We start from the raw sequence: 24,308 nt of genomic DNA on the forward strand, positions 1-24,308 counted from the left end.
CATCCAACAATGATAGACTGGAAAAAGAAGATGTGGCACATATACACCATGGAATACTACACAGCCATAAAAACGATAAGTTCATGTCCTTCATAGGGACATGGATGAATCTGGAAACCATTATTCTCAGCAAACTAACACAAGAACAGAAAACCAAACACTGCATGTTCTCAATCATAGGTTGGTGTTGAGCAATGAGAACACATGGACTCAGGGAGGGGAACATCACACACTGGGTCTGTTGTGGGGGGCTAGGGGGAGGGAGGCCAGGGGATGGGGAGGCCAGGGGATGGGGAGGTTGGGGAGGGATAACATTGGGAGAAATGCCTGATGTAGGTGACAGGGGGATGGAGGCAGCAAACCACCATGGCATATGTGTACCTATGCAAAAATCCTGCAAGATCTGCACATATACCCCAGCACTTAAAGTATAATAAAGTATATATATTTATATATATATTTATACATATATTTATATATATTTATATATATTTTCTTTATATATATTTATATATAAATATATGTATAAATATATACATATATTTATAAATATATATTTATATATATAAATGTATATTTTCTTTATATATATTATATATAAAGTATAAAAATATATATTATTTTATATATATAAAATATAAAAATATATACATTCTTTATATATATAAAGTATAAAAAATATTTTTTTATATATATATATAAAGTATAAAAATATATATATATATAAAGCAAGGTGCCTAGGTAAGCTCCCCACTGTGTGATGCATGCCACAGGAAGGTCCTGGCAGAGGTCTTGATGCCTTCGTTTTCCACCTGAACTTGACTCAATACACACCACCTTCTTTTTATTCATACCCTTAAGGCCTAAAATATTTTAGACATTTTATATTTCCATCGTATTCTACAATCGTATACTACCATCAGGACCTTAAAGTGGAAGTTACTTACTGTTGCTATAAAAAATAATAATATTCACACAATATTCACTGCAGATCTGACTTCACTTGGGCTTTTCATAACTTCTTTTAGAAAAGGAATGGAACTCAGCATGAATTCCTGCTTACAACAGGAATCCAGGCCTAGTTGCCGGTTCTATGAATTCCAAGTATCTATACTTACAATAGCAGAAAATAATAAAAACTTGCTGTCCACCTATTTTTTAAGCCTAAACTACAAAAGTATTATATTGCTGCCATTAAATGGTGCTTTGTCTTATAGCTGAATTTCTCTATGTGTTTCTCACCCTGAATAAAAACTTCAGCGAACTCATGATTCCAGTGGCAGTTAAGTCTTTGTGTGTGTTCTTTCCCCTTGATCCTCATGCAGAATGGCCCACTCTAGCTTTCAGATATGTGTGCTGTGCTTCTTTAGTTTGGATGTCCTGGCCAGATATTTAGAACAATAGGTTGGTGCAAAAGTAATTGAGGTTTTTGCTATTAGGTATTACTCAACTAATTTTGTAAAGTACAACTCATAGCAAATGTGTATGTAGCTAATTGTTTAGTCAGCTAGAGTGTGTGTAATACTTTTCTGTTAGTACAAGTTTAATTCTCCTGAACCTATACTAATTTGTTGTCTTTAAAAATAGGTAAATAACCTTTGCACCAACCTAATAAATGCAAGGGGCTGAGGTAGTAGGCGGGATTTGACTCCAGAGATAGGGCTTGGATACGGAACTGATTGAGGACTAGCTACAAAGACTGGGGAAAGCAACTTTCAACCAGACACCAACACTGTGCCATGTCAATCTACTGTTGCCACGGCAACACCCCATGGTTACCACCCCTTTCTGGGGCAATGACCCAAAGACCCAAAGGTATTACCACTTCCTTAGAAATCTCTTCATAAACCGCCACTAAATCTGCATGCAATTAAAAGTGGATATAAATATGGCCACAAAACTACCCTGAGCTGCTACTCTCTGCCTAAGGAAGGGGTAACCCTGCTCTGCAAGGGCAGTCATAGAGCCAGCCCACTGCTGGAGCTGGAGCACTGCCTCTTCCATAAAGCTGTTTTCTTCTACCTCTGTCTTGTTCTTGAATTCTTTCCTTGGCAAAGCCAAGCACACTCATGGGCTAAACTCCACTTTGGGGTTCACCTGCCTACATCAGGGCCTAATAAGTATTTGTCATCTCTGGGCTAAGACACAGATACCATACAGGTTTGGTGGTTACAGCAAGTGAAGGCAAATTTTCCATCAAATCCTTCTCTAATAATGTTTGAGGATAGGACTAACTTGTATTTATGGCCAACTATTTTATAGCAGGAGACTGTAAGTAATCACTTTTTTGTGTTTTAAGAATCATGGATTCACTTAAGGCACATCAAACTTCATTTGTGATGCACCTTTGTTATAATGATAACATTGAATCAGTCATTGTCAAAAAGCTTCTTAACTTGGAATGGGTTGATTATGTTAATGAATTATAGACTACAACTTCCTAATGAACTTAAGTATCCTTTTCCTTCTGGAAAAACACCTTTTTATCTCCATTAATACTTATCTACTACCATTTCTATGCACTAAGTACTACCCTAAGCATTTTAAACATATTCTCCCATTTAGTCCTCACAGCAACTCCTTAAACTGATTCTGTCATTATCCCTACGTTATCAGTAGAGGCAAGGAAAGGTGAGTGTTTTGCTAAGATCAACCAGCTAACATCGGGAGCTGGCTTTTAAACTAGACAGTCTGGCTTTGGAATCCACATCCTTAGCCCTTGACCTTCACATATCCTCTCATATCCTCTCTATGCTATCTCTTTGATTCACCATTAAATGAGGAGCAACTCTCAAAACTTTGCTGCTTCACTTTTTGTTGTGAAAAAATTCTGCTTCCCTTCATAGGAAACAGAAAACTACAGGAGAAAACGAGAAATTTGTTAGCACAAAAGACAGAACAAGATGAAGCTAACACTTTAAGAAGTCATTGATCTCAGCCTGGCCCACTGCAGTCACGTGGACTGTTATTCTTGATGCCTCTCTGTGCCGCTCTTCCCAAGCTTGCATAACACCAGGTGATGACGGTGAGGTAAACCCACCCCTGGGAATATTCAGCAGTATCCAGAAGCTTTTTGAGTGTCACAGTTGGAGTCTATTGCTTAGAGGCCAGGAATGCTGCTAAACATCCTGCAGTGGACGCAATAGCTTCCCAAAATGAAGAGGTATCCAGTCCAAAATGTCAGTAGTGCCACTGTGGATAAACTCTGACTCAGAGTATTCCTTTGTCACAGATATTCATGTCGGCAGCAGTATCTGTCTTTGGCCTTGTGCCTTCGTTAGATTGAATAGACAGCATAGTACTAATGAGCTGTAGCTCATCCATCCTTCATTCTCCCAGCCACTGTATGTGTCTTTATGTGGCTATGGCGGATGATATGACTTTGAGGTCTAAAGAACTTTGGAAACTCCCAAAGAAAAAATTTTTTAAAGCCTGCTGTAATTATCACCTAATTATCAAATTATCTAAGAAGGAATCCTTTGACAAGGAATTGCTGTCAAATTAAGGAGAAAACAAATTCCATTTACCCCTTGTCATTTAAAAAGGGAAAGAGATTTAGCAGCCATCAGAGATGCACAATTTTCGCATTCACTCAAAAATGCCTAAGGAAAAAAAGTTACAGGGAATGAGTTTGACTCATACTGTTATGCTGGAGCAGTTACTGACAGGGAAGGTATGAAAACAAATCATATCCTGCAACTCAGAGAGGATTACAAAGATGTCTGCCTCTACAGAAACAGACTTGTGTAAAAAGTTATTTCTGCAAAATATAATATGTAGAAATGTCCTCAATGACAAAAACAAATTCTTAGAGGTTTCCCATTTTTTGTACTATTTCCAAGTACAAAAGGAGTCCGAAATGAAAATAAATCCAAATGATTTCTCTGAAATGCTATAGTTCACATGCAAAATACTGCTACTAAAACACCAGCATTATAATAGGTGCATAATTGTTCTATACTGAATCTACCTAACAGCCAGCGTGTCACCAACTCACATTTTTGTACAAAGGCATGAGTGCTCTAGGGCCGGAGTTTCAAATGAAGAAAATTGACACCCATGGAAAGAAGCCTCTTTTATTTATTTATTTATTTATTTTGCAACTTAAAACAACTTATGTTTACTATCCTCCAGTTTCTTTTTTTTTTTATTGCATTTTATGTTTTGGAGTACATGGGAAGAACATGCAGGATTGTTGCATAGGTACACACATGGCAGTGTGATTTGCTGCCTTCCTTCCCATCACCTACATCTGGCATTTCTCCCCATGCTATCTCTCCCCAACCCCCCACGCCCCGCTGTCCCTCCCCATTTCCCCCCAAAAGACCCCAGTGTGTGATGCTCCCCTCCCTGTGTCCATGTGTTCTCATTGTTCAACACCCACCTATGAGTGAGAACATACAGGCGACTGGAACACCTGGGAGACAGAGTCGATCGTACAACTAAAAAAAGAAAAAAGAAGGGGACTCTGAGGCAGGGAGCCAGGTGATCAGCCTCCTTTATTTTTATATTATGACCAGTGGTGCTACCAGCACCATCCTCAAAGCACAGTTGTGAATATCACCTCCCATGCAATGTGGGCACATTTCTAGGTTAGTGGGTTGAGGGTCAATGTATAACACAGGTAGAGTATAATCTATATTTATGCTTAGTCAACAATATTTCCTTTATAGAAGAAACAATGCTTCCCCAAATCCCAACTAACATGTCACAAGGCCATTCTTTACACTTCAGAGGGAGATAAAAATACAGAAAAATCATACTAAAGATGTGACCTCAAAATATACAAAATAATTTTTTCCACAGAAGAATAAGAAATAACGTCTTCTACAAAGAGGGATTGCATTAGTTACTAACATATGTGAAATGTATAGAAAAGTTGTCTTCAAAAGCCAAAAATCCTCAGATCTGGTACAGTAAATTTACAAAGCCACAAATGTACAGAATGGGAAACATAACCATCTCACTTTGTCACCATCAAGGGAAAAGTGAAAAACATCAATCTATGTAAATTAGGAAATTAACATCGTTTATGGATTATCTACTTGACTCATTTTCAAACTGTTAGGTCTTTATACATATAATTTCCTATCTGAAGATATTCTCAGACTTGCCTATCATTTCTTTAAACACACTTATCAAAAATTTCTTCCTCTTTTAATCTGTCAATTTCTAATAACGTAATGAATTTAAAGAATGTGTTCTTCCTGGCTGTTTTGTTCTGCTGGCTACCATGCTTAGTGTGCTTAATTTCTTGCATAGTCAGTAATTGTTTATAGGGAGCTACTCATTTTCCTGAAAAATTATTTGTGGGAATTCTCTGAGATGAAGATCAAGTTGTATTACTCCAGAGAAGGTGTGTTTTAGCTTCCACCAGGAAATTTTACATTCCAATATTTCATTGAATCTAAGATGTTGTTGATCATTGTGTACATTTTGAGGTTAAAATATGGGGCAGGGAGGATTAAGTGCATGATGCAATCAATGAAATACAATAAATTTATGGTTTGGGATTTTATGGACAATCCAAAATATATTTCTTTGGACTCCAAATCCATGCTGACTTAGAGTTACAACTCTTCAGCTGAATTTCTCATCCTGCTCCCACTCTTTAAAGCATCAAGAATAAATTCCTATAATCTCTTTAAGGTAGGGAAGGTAGAAAAGGAGATTTCCTCTTGCTCCTCACAGAATGAGGCAAATGCCATTTGAGTTCAGCTTTCTGGGGTTCTCCTACCAGACTCCTCAACTTAGGAGAACTCTGTTCTTTGTCTTCTGAGGGAATTCTATTCTTTTGATCCCATGCTCTACTAGATTAGAAAAATTAAGTTTTTGGCAGGTCCCCTGATGGCAAAAACAACTCCATTGCTAATACTTATCTCCCTGGGTTTCTGCCTTCAGTTAGACTTTGACCCTGAAATGTTGTATTACCTTGTCATCTCTTCTGTGCTTCTAAGGGGATATGTTTGTATTTTATTCATTCTTTTCAGCAAACTGCCTAGCCACTATATTACTAGACAGAGCTAGCACTATTGAAATAACTACAATCCAACTTTGGTATTATTTCTTAGAAGAAAACTGAGCTGCAATTCAAGATGGCAGTTGACAGAGCAGGAACATCATCTTCTCAGACAAACACTGCCACTTTAAATTCCAGCTCCCTTTCCAACCTATGCATTTAAAGGAAATCACTTTTAACTACAAGCAGCCAGAAGGAGCAGACAGTAAAACACAGATAAGATAGCCTGGGCACAGAATGAGGTAGAGGGAAAGTCTCTTGGGTAACTGCCAAACTTCACCCTCATACAATGGGCCCCAGTAAAACAATGGACCTTAATAAGCACATTCCTTTCCCTTCAGCTTCACTAAGATAGGGAAGCTAAAAGCAGACTTGGAGATATGCCTACAGGTGCAGAAAAGTGTATGGGAACAGAGACACAAAACTCTCCCTCTTAAATAAGCACAACAAAAAGACACAGAAGCAGTCCAAGCCTCTGATAAACTCTCACACCCTGAATCCTGAAAAGCTCTTAGTCTGTAAAAGAGTGGGCCTCTGACTTAACTTGGCCAGATACTCCTCTCATGTTTGTTTTCTCTAAAATAAACCTGTCTTGAGTGGCAAGCCACCTTTCGTGTTTCTTTCCTTTTTCTTTAATTCTTATAGCAGTAACATGTGCAATTGCCTCCTGACTTTCTTGAGAAAATTCTAAACTTATAGTAAACAAATATAAAACAGTAAATTATGACGATAAAGAACAAGGGGCAGCATCAGCAGGCTAGAGATTTATACACATTTCTGGAAGACAGGGGGTAAAAGGAAGAGTATTGATTGATTTTTTTAAAAATCTTTAAAGTTGCCAAAACAGTAGATTTTAGGTATTCTCACCACACACACACACACACAAAAATGAAAGTATGTGAGGTAATGCATATGTGTATTAGCTCAATTTAGCCATGTTACAATGTATACATTACATTGTATACGTGTATTTAAAATGTGTACATATTTCAAAGCAATATGTTGTCCATGAAAAAAAAATACAATTTTTGTTGCTCAATTAACATCAATAAAATAAAACAAAAACAAACGAATCGGGGAAATGATCTGAAGGTCTTAGATGAAATATATGTGAGAGGGAGTGGCATAGAGGTGGTAGCTGATTTTTCTGGTGCAACAACAGATTATTTGTGAGCATGAAGTTAAGCTGAAAACAGGTGAAATAAAATTATGTCCTCAGAACAATTGTACCTGTTCTTACCCATGCTTCTCTCTCTCTCTCTCTAACACACACACACACTCACACACACACACACACTTCCTTCTATATCCCAAGTAAAACAACAATTGGTATTAAAAATGAACATTTTCATGGGAAAAACTAGATGTTGCTAGTACAAAGTGTTGATGACCAAAAGAAAGCATTTAGAGTCCTACAACTTTATAGCTGGCTTCCTACCTGCTCAACCTGAAGAAAACCCTGCCAGGTGACAAGCCCTACCTGCTTACAGAGAACTGTCAATCAGACTTCCCAGTCAGGGGAGAGTTCTTTAGGGGAAGCAAGACAAATGAAATCCACACCAGGTACCTGGAATATTACCTCTTTTACATTTAAGTAGAAAATAATAACCAAGAATTCTCAGACATATAAAGAAAATCAAAAGCACAAAAATGATAGACTATCATAGATTGAAAATTGGAAAAAGGGACCTGTTTGGGGATGATAAAAATGTTCCAAAACTGAATTGTGGTGCAGGCTGCCTGCACAAAGCTATGAAATTATTAAAAAGCATTAAAGTTGACACCGAAGGTGAATAAATGGTATCTATAGTATATAAGTGACACCTCAATTAAAGCTGGTTTTAAAAGGCAATATACTGATTAAAAAAACAGTGTTAATGTGAAAATAGCACCAGATCATGTTAAACAAGTAAGGAAGACTTTATTCAAGGATACTGCTAAAGGGGAGAGAGATCAGCTTAATCTAAACTCGACATTATTCAAACAAAAGGTGCAAGAGAGCTTGGGTGGAGGGACCTGTGTTTGCTCATTGGCCTTACCCAGAGAAAAGGTAAACATTCTGTTCCATCTTCATGACAAGAGGTGGTTTTATAACTCAGAGCCCACTATCTTTCTTGATGATTACATTTCAAAGGGATGGCTTCCAGGTCCTTGAGAGGAACAGTCCTGGGTTGTAAAAGTGATAAGAAGCTTTTTAAAAGATTTTCATCTCAAAGGGACAGAGAAAGAATTTATAATTGCCGGCTTTCGTTTGGGTGCCTAAAGGCAAGAAGCATGTGGAGAGTTTAGTCAAGCTGAGGGGAACTTTAAGGCCCTCTTGATGACAAGCAACCCAACACAAGAAAATAATTGGTCCCTAGAACAAAAACAGAAAAACAAGGCAAAAAGCGTTAACTGCCTTTAAAATTTTTTAACTAATTTTTGCAGATGCATTAAAAACTCTATCTCTAAAATAGGAACCAAAAAATCAGAATACAATAACAGTATCTTCTCCAAAATAATAATTATTATAATAATTTTAAAATTTATGAAGTCATAGAAATTTCTCAGAAAAGGGGGGAAAATTAGAAACAATATGATGGAAAATATAAGTGTATTATTTCCTTCAAATCCCCTAAAGTTGTAAACACAAAATGTGCTGAAAAGCAATACACAGAAACCAAATTCCATTACTAAGAAAAACTTGGGTAGCAAAAACGCAGTTTATTTTACATTACCTGGCTTTTCACAGCATCTTCTACCAAAAAAAAGTGCAACTCATTTTTCTATGTTGGGTCAAGGAATAAGGTGGAAACGATAGATTTTACAGACATTTGAGATAAATTTATTTTTTAAGAGGTGGGAGCCACAGAGAAAGCTTGAGCTTTATGTGAGACATTTATATACTTCCAAATGAATTATTAAATAAGTATTTGGTATTTTTTTGTTACACTTCACCTGTGAGTTGGCCTCTAACATAATTATCACAATGTGGTCTGGTGAAATGAAAAAGTGAAAATTGGGCTTTAAAAAGTCATTTTTAATTAAATTGCTTTGATTACACTTTAATGTATCTTTTGTGTCATGTTATTTCACTTTTAATATTTTTTCTTTTACTTTTGATCTCTTGATTTTGAACAAAGAAATGTAATGAAAAAATAAATTACACTGGGCTACAAGGTAATTACAAACTAATCAGGAATTTCTAATAAAAAATTTATAATAACTTTGCTGCTGTTAGAAACCTATTTTTTTATGTTGTGTAGGTAGAAGCCAGAGATTATAACTACTTTACCATGGAAACATATGTCACCTCAGCATTGAAAACTTTATCAACAAAAAATGCCACCAGAGTTGACAGTTATCCGAAAACTTGTCTCCCTAATAGATCAGTCTTGGGTTTCCCTAGTGTATGAATCCGGTTAGTAAGGTGGGTGTTTTGGGGGAGGGAAGTCCTTGCAGGTGTTAAAAGTCTGGATAAGATGGTCAATAATACAGAGAAAAACATGAATGATGTGCATTCATTTGGGTAGTGGAATCCAGAGGACATCAGGATCATGAATCTAGTTAAGAAAGTTGGGAACGGGGTGGTAGAGTAAGGAATTCTTACAGATATCCAAAGCCTGTAAGAACAACCCAAGGGAAGGAAAGAATGATGATGGGTTTCCAAGTACTCTCAGGGTTCTGGGACCCACATGAATCATGGCATGGTATTCTGCCATTAGATAGCAGGTAGCAGCACCCAGGACATCTGAAAAAAGGAACTGAGGCATAAACAGCAATTTCTTCCCTAAAGCAAAGGCTCTTTATCCCCTGCCCAGTGCAAAATGAGGTTCAAACCTGGCTGGACTAATTCATACATAGGAACAAATGAGGCTACCAGCCAAAAGTCAATAGTATGCAGTAGCAGAAATGAGAAATTCTGTCAGGTATATTTCTCATGTGGTAGATAAAGCATTCATTCCACATGAAAATCAGGATAAAATTTCATATTCTACAAATTCACCTATCTTTTAGTGGAGGTTAAAACAGCATGAGCGTTTTAACACATCAGGAAAACAAATAACTTGAGATAACAGAATATTGAGGACAGAAAGGCAAAATCAAGCATTCCTTATTCAGGTGCTTTTGTGGATTAGATATGCTGAGCTCTAAAATCACCGGAATAGTGCATCTTAATACTCTTAACAAGAAATATAGCTTTGCTTCCTTCAGTCAATCTTGAACAACTCCAGGAAGAAGGGTCCCGTTAATTTTCTAGCAGATGTTTTAAGCAAGATTTAGCTTAAGTTAAAGCAATGACCAATTGACTTAATATATTTTTAAAATTAATCCTTACCTAGAAAATTGGTAGAAGTTTATACCAGCCTCTGACTTGCTAAAACTTTTACTTACTGAATCCACTTAGGCTAATGAGGATTAAGTTCAAATAATATGAGTTTTGTTATCTTATGTTCAATGGATTTCTTTGCTACTGCTCTACTTGCATAGTTTGCTAACAGGCTCCTTCTAAGGCATAGACTACACGTGTGAATCAGAGAGATGCAGCCACTGCAGGTCTCTTTGTAATTGCTGAAATGATGACACAGAGAGGAGGAAAAGGTGGACAGCATTTCCTATCTGTCATTAATTTGAGGGAATCAAAGGTATTGATGAATCTGTTTCACCCTGACTGCATTTTGGAATCATGTAAATGATTCCTCACCTAAAATCAATTCATAACTTTAGGGTCTGTTACCCAGATCTGGAAATCTTCCTAAAGGGTCTCGGTTAATTCTCCTGTACAGCCAGGATTGAAACCACTAGGTCAAAAGCCCATTCTTGAGATTCAGTCTTGGATTCAAATCTATGTAAATTCTCAAGTTCAGTAGTCCCCCACCTTTTTGGCACCAGGGACTGGTTTTGTGGAAGACAATTTTTTCATGGACTGGGGCAGGAAGGGATGGTTGGGAATTATTCAAATACATCATATCTATTGTACACTTTATTATTAATACATCATAATATATATAATGAAATAATTATAAAACTCACCCTAATGTAGAATCAGTGGGAGTTCTGAGCTTGTTTTCCTGCAACTAGATGGTCCCATCTGTGGGTGATAGGAGACAGTGACAGATCATCAGGCATTAGATTCTCATAAGCAGTGTGCAACCTAGATCCTTTGCATGCACAGTTCACAGTAGGGTTCACACTCCTATGAGAATCTAATGCCACCACTTATCTGCCAGGAGGTAGAGCCCAGGCAGTAATGAGAGCAATGGAGAGCAGCTGTAAATACAGATGAAGCTTTGCTTGCTTGCTGGCGACTCACCCCTGCTGTACAGCCTGATTCCTAACAGGTCATGGCCTGGGGCTTGGGGACCTCCTTCTCTAGTGGACAAAGGACACAATCAAAAATGTTTCAAAAGAAGACATACGAGCAGCAACAAACATACGAAAAAACGCTCGACATCACTCATCACTCATCATCAGAGAAGCTCAAATTAAAACCACAGTGAGACACCAACTTACACCCACTCAGAATGGCTACTATTTAAAAAGTCAAAAAACAACAGATATTGGTGAGGTTGAAGAGAAAAAGGAATGCTTATTACACTGTCAGTGAGAATGTAAATTAGTTCAACCCCTATGGAAAACAGTATGGCAATTTCTCAAAGAACTAAAAATAGAATTACCATGAGATCCAACAATCCCACTATGGGTGCTACCCAAGTAAACTAAATCATATTAAAAAGACCCTTGCACATGTATGTTTATTGCAGCAGTATTTATAATAGCAAAGTCATGTAATCAATCTAAGTGTCTATCAAGGGATGTTGGATAAAGAAAATGTGGTACATATACACAATGTAATACTACTCAGCCATTAAAAAGAATGAAATCGCATCCTTTGCAGCAACATGGATGGAATTGGAGGCCATTATTTTAAGTGAAATTACTCACAGAAAGTCAAACACTGCATGTTCTCACTTATAAGTGAGAACTAAACAATGTGTATACATCTGAACATACGAGTGGAATAATACACACAGGAGACTACAAAGGTGGGAGGGTAGGGGGGTGAGGGATGAGAAATTACCTCTTGGGTGTGGTGTAAACTGTTCAGGTGATGGGTTCACCAAAAGCTCAGAAGTCACCACTATACAATATATCCATGTAGCAAAAATGCACTTGCCCCCTTAAATCCATTTTAAAACTTGTAATAATAAATTTTTAAAAATGTATTTGACCTAAAGTGAGTCAATTCACCTGTATAATTCTGTTTACCAGTTAATAATACCTACCTTTCAGGACTGATATTATCTATTTAGGTTCTAGAGCCTGGCACACTGTAAACTCTCAATAAATGACAGGTTTTGTTTTTAGGTGGAATCTAAAACTCCATATTAACTATGGTATTATTAATTCACTTTTTGATGATACTAAGCAATGCTATATAGTAGCACCTATTATGAGAGCAACATTGACATACATCCCCCTACATAAATTAATGTTCTCATCTCAATTTGGCCTTTTCAGTGAAAATAGTTTTAGATGCTGAGGAAGTGGGCAAGAAGTTCCTGAAGAGAAGAGAGGCATATTACAATATATACTTTATGTATAGCAGAATTTCACTATCTAACAAAGATGAAGCAAAAGAAAAATAAAAAAGACCTAAGAAGAATTAAATGCTGATGCTCGCCTTCAAGAAAAGAGTATTTATCACACCAGATAACGTGTCTTCAATTGTCTTTCTTAATGAGGGTTTATCATCCATCTAGTTATAATGGATACAACTGCCTATCTTAGAATCTACTCTTTTAGGTAGTTTTGACAAAATCATTAATAAATAAGATGAGGAGACCTCTTAGACATCAATTGGCAAATCAGAAGGCAAAGTAAAAATTTATATAGAGATAAGAGGCAGCAGATTCCCTGAACAGTAATGACAATTTAGAGTATTCTTTCTTTTAGCTAGATAGAGTAGTACTGTGCCTCAATGGGTTGGAAGAAAAAAGTGGGCTATCAAAGAATTAATGTTCAGCTCCCCTAAAAGGAATCTGCAGTTTGTCTCATATGTTTACAGGACACAACAAAGAAACATCTGTTCTGAAGTCTGTGTGTGGACAAACGTTGTCAAATGTCTACTGGACCCCAGTTCCAGCAGATAAAACACATCCTTATACATAGGACTGCCTATCTTGCACATTAATCTCCATTGAATTGACTCAATGCCTAAACAAGACTGCCATATAAGAAGAGAAGGTGTTACCCATTGTATCCAGCTGACAGTGTGACGTTGAGTGAGTCAAGCTAATAATGCTTAAACTTGGAATTCTCATGACTCTCGTTCAGCACTTTTGCCCCCTGCCGAGAGAAACACAAAAATATCTGTCACTGAGGAGTTAATAATCTAGGAACAATCCCAGATCTATGTTTAGAATGAATCACCCGCCACCAACATGACTCCATTTTAAACTTAACGGGACCTACATTCGTGTGAAACACATAGCTGTTTTCCTGTGAACTGGTGAAGGAGTCCCTCTGTATTTCACATGATATCATTATTATGAAAAGGCTTTGAAAACTATCAACCAAAACCTTCGCAGTAACTCCTTAAACCTATTTTTAATTGACGAGTCATATTTTATATATTGTATGAAGTACCATGTGATGTTTTGATACATGTTTACATGAGAATAATTAAATCAAGTTAATGAACATATTTATCATCTCACATACTTAACTGTTTTGGGCAGTAAGAATGTTTAAAATCTACTTTTTAAAACAATTTTGAAATACACAATGCATTATTATTAACTACAGTCACCATGCTGTGCAATAAACCTCTAAAACATACCCCTGCTGTCTAACTGGAACTTTGGACCTTCGCACATCTCCCCATTCCTCCTGCCTCCCTCCAGCCTCTGGTAACCACCATTGTACAATCTACTTCTATGAATTCAACCTTGTCGGATGCCACATATGAGTGAGATCATGCAGTATTTGTCTTTCTATGCCTGGCTGATTTCACTTAACCTAATGTCCTTCAGGTTCATCCACGTTGTCACAAATGCCAGAATTGTCTTCTTTTGTAAGACTGGACAGTATTCCATCGTGTATATACACCATATTTTCTTTATCCGTTCATCTACTGATGGATGCTTCTAAGTTTGACTCCAATTCAAAGGCACACATTCTATTTCGAAGAATTTTTTTCATGCTATTCCATGGCTCTGGAAATGTCTTAACCAAAACACATGTCAATGCATTCTTCCTACTTGTCATTGTGGAAGTCCTGTTAGCATACCTGGGCAAAGCTAATAGTAAGTTAATTTTAGAAGTCTGTTAAAAAAAAAGTCAAAAGCATATGCATTTTAATTTTTTTATTTTATCTAAAAATGTATACATTTGCCAATGTACTTATACATACTAAAGGATTTTTTTTTAAGAATGAATCTGCTGGTTGAAGTCCTGAAACATCTTGCTTGCAGCAATCCATAAGCTCTAGTGTGAATTTTATTTAAGTGCAGTGGAAATCTAAGGATTCTTACAAAATTCGGAGTATCTAACCTTTTGAAAATTTGAGATTTTCTCCAATCTTTTGTAGTCATCTTGCCCACACATAATTTAAAATGATTATTTTTATTACCTTTATTATAACCTTTTGAAAGACTTCAATTTAGTCTTCATAGATATGACACTCTTTTTATTCACAATGTCTTTAGTGTCCATAATATTTGCTTGTAATATTAATATATTACAGAAATATATACAACTGGCATAAATAGGTTTGGGAACCAAAAACTAATTCTTGGCAAGCAGATGCCTCACTGGTATAGAATGAAGCACACAGACGTAGTAAAAAATAATCTACTAGCTGTGAGCATTCAGCATGTCCCGGCCATAAATTAGAATATGTTCCCTAGGGAATGGTGAGGTTTGATTTCAGTGAGTCAGTCTAACAGAGGTGAATTTAAAGAACGTCACGTATATTTGATGAATATTTTAACGGCAGTGAAATGATCACCTGACTCTCTTACTTGATTATAAACTCCATGAAGATGAAGCTCCCTAAGGAACTGACACTCAGTTATACACCTCACAAACAAAACTAAAACATCTGGACTAATTTCGGTAAAACGTACTTAAAAAGTGAAATCATCAGTAAGTCATTCAGGTAGTGTATCTACATGATCACAAAGCTTGTTTCTTATTTTCAAAGTTATTTTACATCTCTGTTTTTCAACTACAAATGATGCTATGTTTAAATATGCTTTAAAATGTATGTAATAAGCTTGGACTGTAACAAAAATCAGATTGAATCAGATGTAGGTTTGTAAATGATCTGGAAACTTTTTAGAACCATTGCTGGGGGAACCAGCAGAGCAGTGTTTAATTAGTAAGTCATATCTTTATTTTTAAATTAACAATAACCCACTAATAAGGTAAAAGAACAGTGAAATGAAACTGCAGGGAAGCTGGTGATTGTGGTGATAAAAATCATAAGAGGATTCACACAAAACAATCTATGTAACTGTTTCTTCCTCTTTCTATTAGCAAAGGAAAAAGGGGATAAAATGAATTCTCAGAAACATAGCAGAGACCTTCCAACAACAAATGCTAAAATACCTGAGAAGGCTCTGTCCCTGATAGCTAACACCTCCAAGAGTGAGTGAGCCACTTGGACCTATAAGTGGAAAACACCCCCTGGCTATTGGGTCCTGGAAAGACAGGACCTAAAATCAAGACAGTTTCAAAATGAGTTCACTGTACTCCAGTCTAGACAGAAGTAGCATGAGATAAATGAGAAACAGATGACTGGCAGAATTAGATATTCTCTCACTAATTTTCAACCAGTGTTCCCATTTATTTGAATCTTGTATGTTATTGCATCTCAAATTTTTTAAAGTTTATATCAGTATGAATTAATTTTTAACAGCTTTATTGAAGCATAATTGATATACAGAAAAACTATACTGTAATTTTGATCAGTTTGTACCAATTCATGCACCGGAGATACCATCACTAAAACCAGATTATTAAATATATCCATCACCTCCCAAAATTTATTTGTATTCTTTTATGTTGTTTTTGTTTTGTGATAGGAACAGTCAACCTGAGATTTATCATCTTAACAAATTATTAAGTGTCTAATACCATACTGTTACCTATAGTCACCATGTTGTACAGAAGATTTCTAGAACTTACTCAACTTGCATAATTGAAATTTTATACCCGTTGAGCAACAATTCCCCATTTTTCCCCTTCTGCCAACCGCCAGCAACCACCATCCTATTTTCAGCTCCTATGCGTTTAAGTATCTTAGATATATCATATAAGTGAAATAGATGAATCTGAATTAAGTTAAGCTAAGTGAAATAAGCTAGTCACAGGACAGATATTGCATGATTCAACTTATATGAGGTATCAATTAATTCTTTATTGTTTTAGATAAGAATTCTATTTTTATAGCAAACATCTGAGTAGCAATGTGGGCTCCTCTCTGTATCACAGTTGAAATTGTGGACCTGACTCTTCAAAGCCAAATTGAGTGTTGACCATTATCCAGCAAAAGATCATAAATCATGAAACTGGGCAGCTTCTGGAGTTGCAAGTCAAGACAAAAACATGAAAAAAACCATCAAACAGATCTTTTAGTGACTCATGAAAACTTTTACTTTCTATTCACATATTTGGAAATATCTTACAAGTCATATGACAGCAATAACAACTGCCATGATAGGTTAAATGAGGCTGTTAAAGAAAAGGCAAATGGAATTTGTAATTAAATACTACCAATAAAAACCATATGATCCTTTAAGCAATCTTAACATAAGACATGTAGTCAGCATCTCCAGTAATAGAAGAAAAATTCTTAAAACAAGTTGTTGCCATGAGCTTTCTTACAGGGGTACAAAGAAACATCTAAGAAAATAGGTGAAGCATAAAAAAATAAAGTTGAAAGTTTACTAAAAGAGCATCAACTCTAGCTGGAAATGTAAACAGGTATCATTTGGAGATGTGTGCTCACGTCTCCAGCATAAGGAACTGTGTTCTACCCTAAGTCAGCGAGGAAACTTCTTAAACTTTTGTGGGGATTTTTGTTTGTTTTGGATTTTTTTGTTTGTTTGTTTATTTTGTTTTGTTTTGGGGTTTTTTTGTTGTTTTTTTTTTAAAACAAAGTCTTGCTCTGTCACCCAGGCTGGAGTGCAGTGGCGCCATCTTGGCTCACTGCAACCTCCACTTCTCAAGTTCAGGCAATTCTCCTATCTCAGCCTCCGGAGTAGCTGGGACTACAGATGCGACTAATTTCTGTATTTTTAGTGGAGATGGGGTTTCACCATATTGGTTAGTCTTGTCTCGAATTCCTGACCTCAGGTAATCCACTCACCTCAGCCTCCCAACGTGCTGGGATTATAGCCACGAGCCACTGCACCCAGCCCTATATACTCTTTAATTCTATTTGTTGGATCTAAATGGAACGCTGGTAAGCACTCTTCGATATGTAGCTCTTCCAATATACCCATTTCATGCTTCTAACCACACAGATACACACAGGCACATTTATTTCAGATACACACAGGCACATTTATTCCATCAGCTCCAGTGCTTCCTAAAATTCTACAGCAAGGCGTCTTTTTCCTCAGACCCTTCTATTAACCTGTCCTCAATTTGTGCATTTTTCCCTTAAACCGTAGCACTTACGTCTAAAACCAATCGGCAAATTGTTACCTGGCACACAGAAAAGAAGAGGATAATGCCCTCCTCATTCTCTAAACTACATTTCTATTAATTTAGCCAAAGTTGCACTAGCTTCTATAGCGATCATATCTGATTGATGACTCATGTTAAATGTATTTTCAGTTAACATCTCGGTTTCGTTTTGCATGCTTTGTGCCATGTCTGTCCCCACTCTCATGAGATTTGAGTTCACCAGTGTAGGATTTTACCTTCATCCTTAATAAAAGTAATATTATTAGGCATAACACAATTTTCCAGTCTGATAACTTTTTCAGTGGCTCCTAATGCCACTGTGCACAATAAGCTCACTTTCTTTCTAGGGTGCAAATCATACACAAAAAAAATTAGTGTCTTTTTCATATGTTAATTTTCTTTTTTTTTCTTTTTTCTTTTTTTTTGAGACATGGTCTCACTCTAACACCCAGGCTGGAGTGCAGTGGTTTGATCTCTGCACATTGCAGTTTTTACTTCCCAGGCTCAGGTGATTCTTTGACCTCAGCCTCCAAGTGGCTGGGACTACAGGCACACGCCACCATGCTCAGCTAATTTTTTGTATTTTTTTGTACAGATGGGATTTCGCCATGTTGCCCAGACGGGTCTCAAACTCCTTAGCTTGAGTGATCTGCCCACTTCAGCCTCCCAAAATGCTGGGATTTCAGACATGAGCCACCGTGTCCTGCCCGTAGTGTTCATTTAAGAACATAGTAAAGAGACAAGGGACACAGCTACCCCTTGCACCGATAGTGTTGAGGGAAGCAGCAAAGGAGAAAGGACTTACAGAGTGCCTACACAAATTGGTTATGAGTAACATATAAACTGGGAACAGCAACCCGAGGCAAACTGTGGGAGGCCTCTGGGGAGGCAAACTTCTCCACGCCTCACGTTCCGGTGCAGGGTGACCTAGGCTGTGTTACTATAAACATTGTGCTCAAGGACGTAAAATCTCTTCATAGCACTATGACGCAACCAGACTTGTAGGCTCCTTGTAAGGCCTGAGTTCCACCAGCTGCACATACATAATAGGCTAAAGATAACCTCATGTTCTTGTTCTGTGAAACTCCCAAACCACCACTGTTGTCAAACTTCAGAATGACACACCAGTTCCGGCTCACTGATTCAGTTCCAGCTCACTGATTCAACCCACCATCAAGTCACCCTCTCCCCACCATCACTCAACCCCTAGCCTATAGATCAAAGTGATTGTAACCAATAAATACTGTGGTGAACCTAAACTCAGGGCCTTTACTGCCTCCATTACAAGTGATGGTCCCCTGGTCCCACTTTTATTCTTAATCTGTCTTTTTCTCATTCCTTTGTCACCACCAAACTCAGGGTACCCACAGGTGATGTGGGGGCTGGTTCCCCACACAATAAAACTTTTTCTTCTCATTGACAGCAATTCATTAATAATCATTCTATGAATGCAGACATTTGGTTATTAATCTATCTATAGGCATCAGCATCTAGCTTATATTTCTATAGCTAACCCACAGATATGTTGGAGATAACTTGCAAAGTATCTTAATGAACTCAAGATGCTACATGTACATATTTTGTTCTGATCTATTAGTGTAGCTGTCATGTCCAAGAAAATAATGAGATAAATGCATCAATTGGTATTCATGAACCTGAAAGTAATTACCATTTTCTCTCCAGGGGAGATCGGATTACAATCAGCAGGATACCGAATACCTGAAATGAAAGAGAGAGATGGTGCTTAGGAGTTAATGAAAAATAAACAGGAGAGATGGAAAGTAACCTCACCTACTTTGCCATTCCACCACAGTTTGCCCCATTTATCTGCCCACAACCATGTAGACGGACAGAATTCTACACGGGAAGAATGTTCTGTCCTGAAATGCTAAACACATCTAAAATTTACTTTAAAAATTAAAAATTCTCATAAATCACCAAGTTGTATGAATTGTGAAGATAAATTTTCGCAAGAATAATGTCAACATGAAATTTCAACTTGACCGTTACACAAACACACATGCATACACACACTCAAGTATTTTTCTTATCTCCAAATAGAAATAATAAAAAAGTTGAGATTACTCTTTTGAGAACTTTAATCAAGTAACAAAATATCTTTTTAGTAATAGAGCAACATTTATATAGTAAAAGTAATAAAAACCTTCAGTTGGGGAGTTTATCTTTCCCTTTTTAAAACCAAAGCCAATAAAAATGAAATAATAAAGAAACAAACTTTTAATGGCCTGTAGATAATGACACCCCTGCTAAGATACCAGTTTAATACCCTGCAGTTTAAACAGCTGCCATTTGTCAGATAATTGCTTATGTTATTTCCCATCTTTGCATTAAAGCAGAATGCTATATTTGCATTTTGACCCACTTTGTTTTTGCAAGCAAAGTTGTCATATAAGAATCATTGAATAACCTATCCAATTATCTTCACTAGTTGGAAGGCAGAAAAGAAGTTCAAAAGAAACTTACCATCATAAAAAGAGATTTGTTGCATATATGACTTAACTTTCATCTTACCTCGAGGAGAAAAAAAAGACCTATCTCCTTGAATGTGCAGCGGGATAATTATCTCCATCCTTCAGTCCCATCCCAGTATTCTATATTTACTTTCAGTTCACACAACTAATCATTCTGCCCCCAGTAGTTCCCATTTTTACCCCTTTTAAAAGATCTTTCGGCCTAGACTTCAGCCCAGTAGAACATCCCTCAAAGATTCACTGTGTGCACTTAGAACTCACAGAGATACCTTACACTCATTGCCTAAGTTTTTAAAATCTCCAGTCACCTAGCATGAACACATGCTACTATGGCCAATTTCACCTTATACTGAATTCCCTTTTGGCTATAGATTTCTGTGGCCATTTTTTGGTGTGATTCTAGGCATACTCTATGTCAAAGAATAGTTGTAATGCACACATTAAACAGCTCAGAAAGACTTATTCCACGCATGTTGCATTAGGGGCCAAGATGACTGCAATAAGGGAAAGAGATTGAACCCAATTCTGCAGAAACCAAAGATGGAAGAACTTTTAAATACTGGGGTGAGCTAGTAGAAAAGTACAGGAGGTATTTGTGGGTTTGGTCAATACAATTAGGCCATCTGTGTTTGCTAATTTTTGCTTGTCTAAGTTAGACTCCTATCCTCCCACAGAGCCAGAAAGATGAGGGCTCCATCTTTCTTGATGATTGCATTTCAAAAGGAGGATCATCAGCTCCTTGAGAAAAACAATTCTGGACTACAAAACTGTTAAGAGGCTTTTTCAAAAATTTACATTTCAAAGAAGAACAGAAAGAGTTACAGCTGCAAGTTTTCTAAAATGAATTAATGCTCTAAGAAAATAAAGATCTGGGGCCTGCCATCAGAAAGAAGGCCATATATATATATATATATATATATGAGACTTTAAGTTCTGGGATACATGCGCAGAACGTGCAGGTTTGTTACATAGGTATACATGCGCCATGCTGGTTTGCTGCACCCATCAATCCATCATCTACATTAGGTATTTCTTCTAATGCTCTCCCTCCTCTAGCCCCCCACCCTCCGACAGGCCCCTGTGTGTGATATTCCCTTCCCTGTATCCATGTGTTCTCATTGTTCAACTCCCAATTATGAGTGAGAACATGTGGTGTTTGGTTTTCTGCTCCTGTTACTGTGTTAGTTTGCTGAAAAAATTGATAGTTTCCAGCTTCATCCATGTCCCTGCAAAGGACATGAACTCTCATCCTTTTTTGTGACTGCTAAAGAGCTTCTGCACAGCAAAAGAAACTATCATCAGAGTGAACCAGCAACCTACAAAATAGAAGAAAATTTTTGCAATCTATCTGTCTGACAAAGGGCTGATATCAAGAATCTACAAAGAACTTAAACAAATTTACAAGAAAACAAACAACCCCATCAAAAAGTAGTGAAGGATATGAACAGACATTTCTCAAAAGAAGACATTTCTGTGGCCAACAAATATATAAAAGAAAGCTTATCATCACTGGTCATTAGAGAAATGCAAATCAAAACCACATCGAGATACCATCTCACTCCAGTTAGAATGGTGATCATTAAAAAGTCAGGAAACAACAGATGCTGGAGAGGATGTGGAGAAATAGGAACACTTTCACACTATTGGTCAGAATGCGAATTAGTTCAACCATTGTGGAAGACAGTGTGGTGATTCCTCAAGGATCTAGAATCAGAAATACCATTTGACCCAGCAATCCCATTACTCAGTATATACCCCCAAAATTATAAATCATTCTACTATAAAGACACATGCACACATATGTTTATTGTAACACTGTTCACAATAGCAAAGACTTGGAACCAACCCAAATGCCCAACAATGATATATTAGATAAAGCAAATGTGATACATAGACAAAAAGAAGACTTTCTAAAGTTTAGATAGGCTAAGGTGAACTTGAAAGCCATCCAAGTCACCTGTCTCAATGAGATGTGCACAGGTGATCTGCTCTGGAGTAAATCTCAAAAGGATATTCCAATTGCCTTGACTTAATTAATACACATTGTATACATGTATAAATTATTACACTTACCCCCAAAATATGTGCAACCATGATATATCAATTATAAATTAAATAAATAAACAAAATTAAAGTCAAGGCAGTAGTGATCAACCAGGCAACAGGACAACCAAGAGCAGAAGGCTACCATTCATCTCAAACACCCAGCCACCTTTATCAAATCACGGCTAAGATCCCTCTTCATGGAAATAGAGAATTGACTCCTTATTACTTTTTAATTTATTATTGTATATAATTAATATATCATGAAAAATGACAACATATAATCAAGTATATCATCTGTCATCTCTTCTAAAATCACATTCTCTCCACGGAAAAATACCATGAATAAAAGTTCCATTTCCCCAGAATTTTCTGCAATTTTATAAAATTCATGAAAAAAAACAGGTCAACATCTGGCTTTTACAGCAGGACACAGGCAGTGCTATTTGAGGCCGACACCTGGATGTCTGATGCTGGTCTAAAGACACTCCACCACCCACGATGCCATGCCACACACTAGAGAAAGCTTCATATAAAAAACGTAATATTCAGAAGATTAGTTCTCAGTCTGCCCTTCAACCCACTGATATATCAGGCTTACTACCTCCAACCATCCTATTTCGACCCTAGCTTTATGCCCTCCCCTTCAAGCCAGCCACTCATTTTATTGAGCTCCCAGCTGTCCATTCACCTGCTTCACTCTGCATTTCATGACTGGTCCAGCACTTTCGTGGGGCATCAGTTACCTGATAGTGTCAGACTGTTTGATACCTCTGAGTCATTCTACTGCTGGAATCCTTTCATTCCTCTTCATGTAGCTCACATGAATTCACTCTTCCAAATTTGGAGCTCGAATCTCACATTTTCCATGAAGCCTTCCTGACTTTCCTTTCTGAATACATGCCCCTCCTCTCTGATCTGCAGCAATTTGATGTGCTTTTATTATCGTGCCTGTCTTACCGTACTGTAACTCTAAGTTCACCTATCTCTTTCTCCCACTGACTGTGACTCTTAGTGGAAAAATAACAGTGTGTTTATCTTTCTATCCTTGATACCTTAAAGGCATACAAACACCTGTTAAAATAGTTGAAAATGTATTTCAAACACCTCCATATGCATGACTTACTGAACCACCCTAAAAAGGTACATGTCAACACCATGGGGCCTATCTCCGTCTGTCTCTGGACAGTTAAGGCCTGTTTTTAGATCTTATTATTTTTTCTTTCCAATATGATATACAATTAGTTACTTAATAAGCATAAAAGAAAATAGTGCAATGGTTAATATGTTCTACAGAACTAATAAGTCCTGCATCACTTAAACTCCTCTTTCCTTTTAGAACAATATATATGGACTTATTAAAACTTATGACTGTAATAACCATTAAAGCTGACAAAAAGGTAGAAAATTAGCAAGATATCAAGTATAAGAGTTTAAATTTTATAAAAGCTTGACCTGAATATTTTCCTTTCTCCATCTGATTTAGAGATTTGAACCTAGCATTTGTTCTGTTTGAAGCATTATAGACTTTAGCTAATTAGGAAATGTGTCAAAATACTCTCCGTTATTTATTGCAAGATACCGTTTTATCAATTCTATTTGGTCTGTTATGGGAAAATGAAAGAATAAAGAAATAGAAAGGTGTTTTCCCATGTCCTTTGTAGGATAGCACATTCTGTAGAATCTATAAGTTAGAAATAATTTTATTGAATGAGTTCTCAAAGTCTTGGTCACCAAGACCCTATTTGAACGTTTCCGGTATTGAATGTGCCTTCCTTCAGGAGCTTCCTGCTGCCTAGTACTGCACAGCTCTGATGCTTTGAAAGTTACCACTCTTGAAATGAAGCCAGCCGGTGTTGACTTCCAATTTGTGCCTACTTCATGAAGTTATCAATCATATTCCACTTCAGTCCTCTTTTTCCAGCCCAATTTTATATGCAACATAAATTCTGGATGCCTTCCCATTTTTGTCCGTCTCTTTCTCTATGTCTTTTTGTGCATCCTCTATTTGTTTATTTGCTTGGATTTTTGGTTTAAATTTGTTTTTCATATGGTTCGAAGAACCACAACTTTTC

This window comes from Aotus nancymaae, unplaced genomic scaffold (assembly GCF_030222135.1).
Source record: "Aotus nancymaae isolate 86718 unplaced genomic scaffold, 86718_ANA_hifiasm-v0.15.2.pri h1tg000115l, whole genome shotgun sequence".
Classification (NCBI taxonomy): Eukaryota; Metazoa; Chordata; class Mammalia; order Primates; family Aotidae; genus Aotus; species Aotus nancymaae.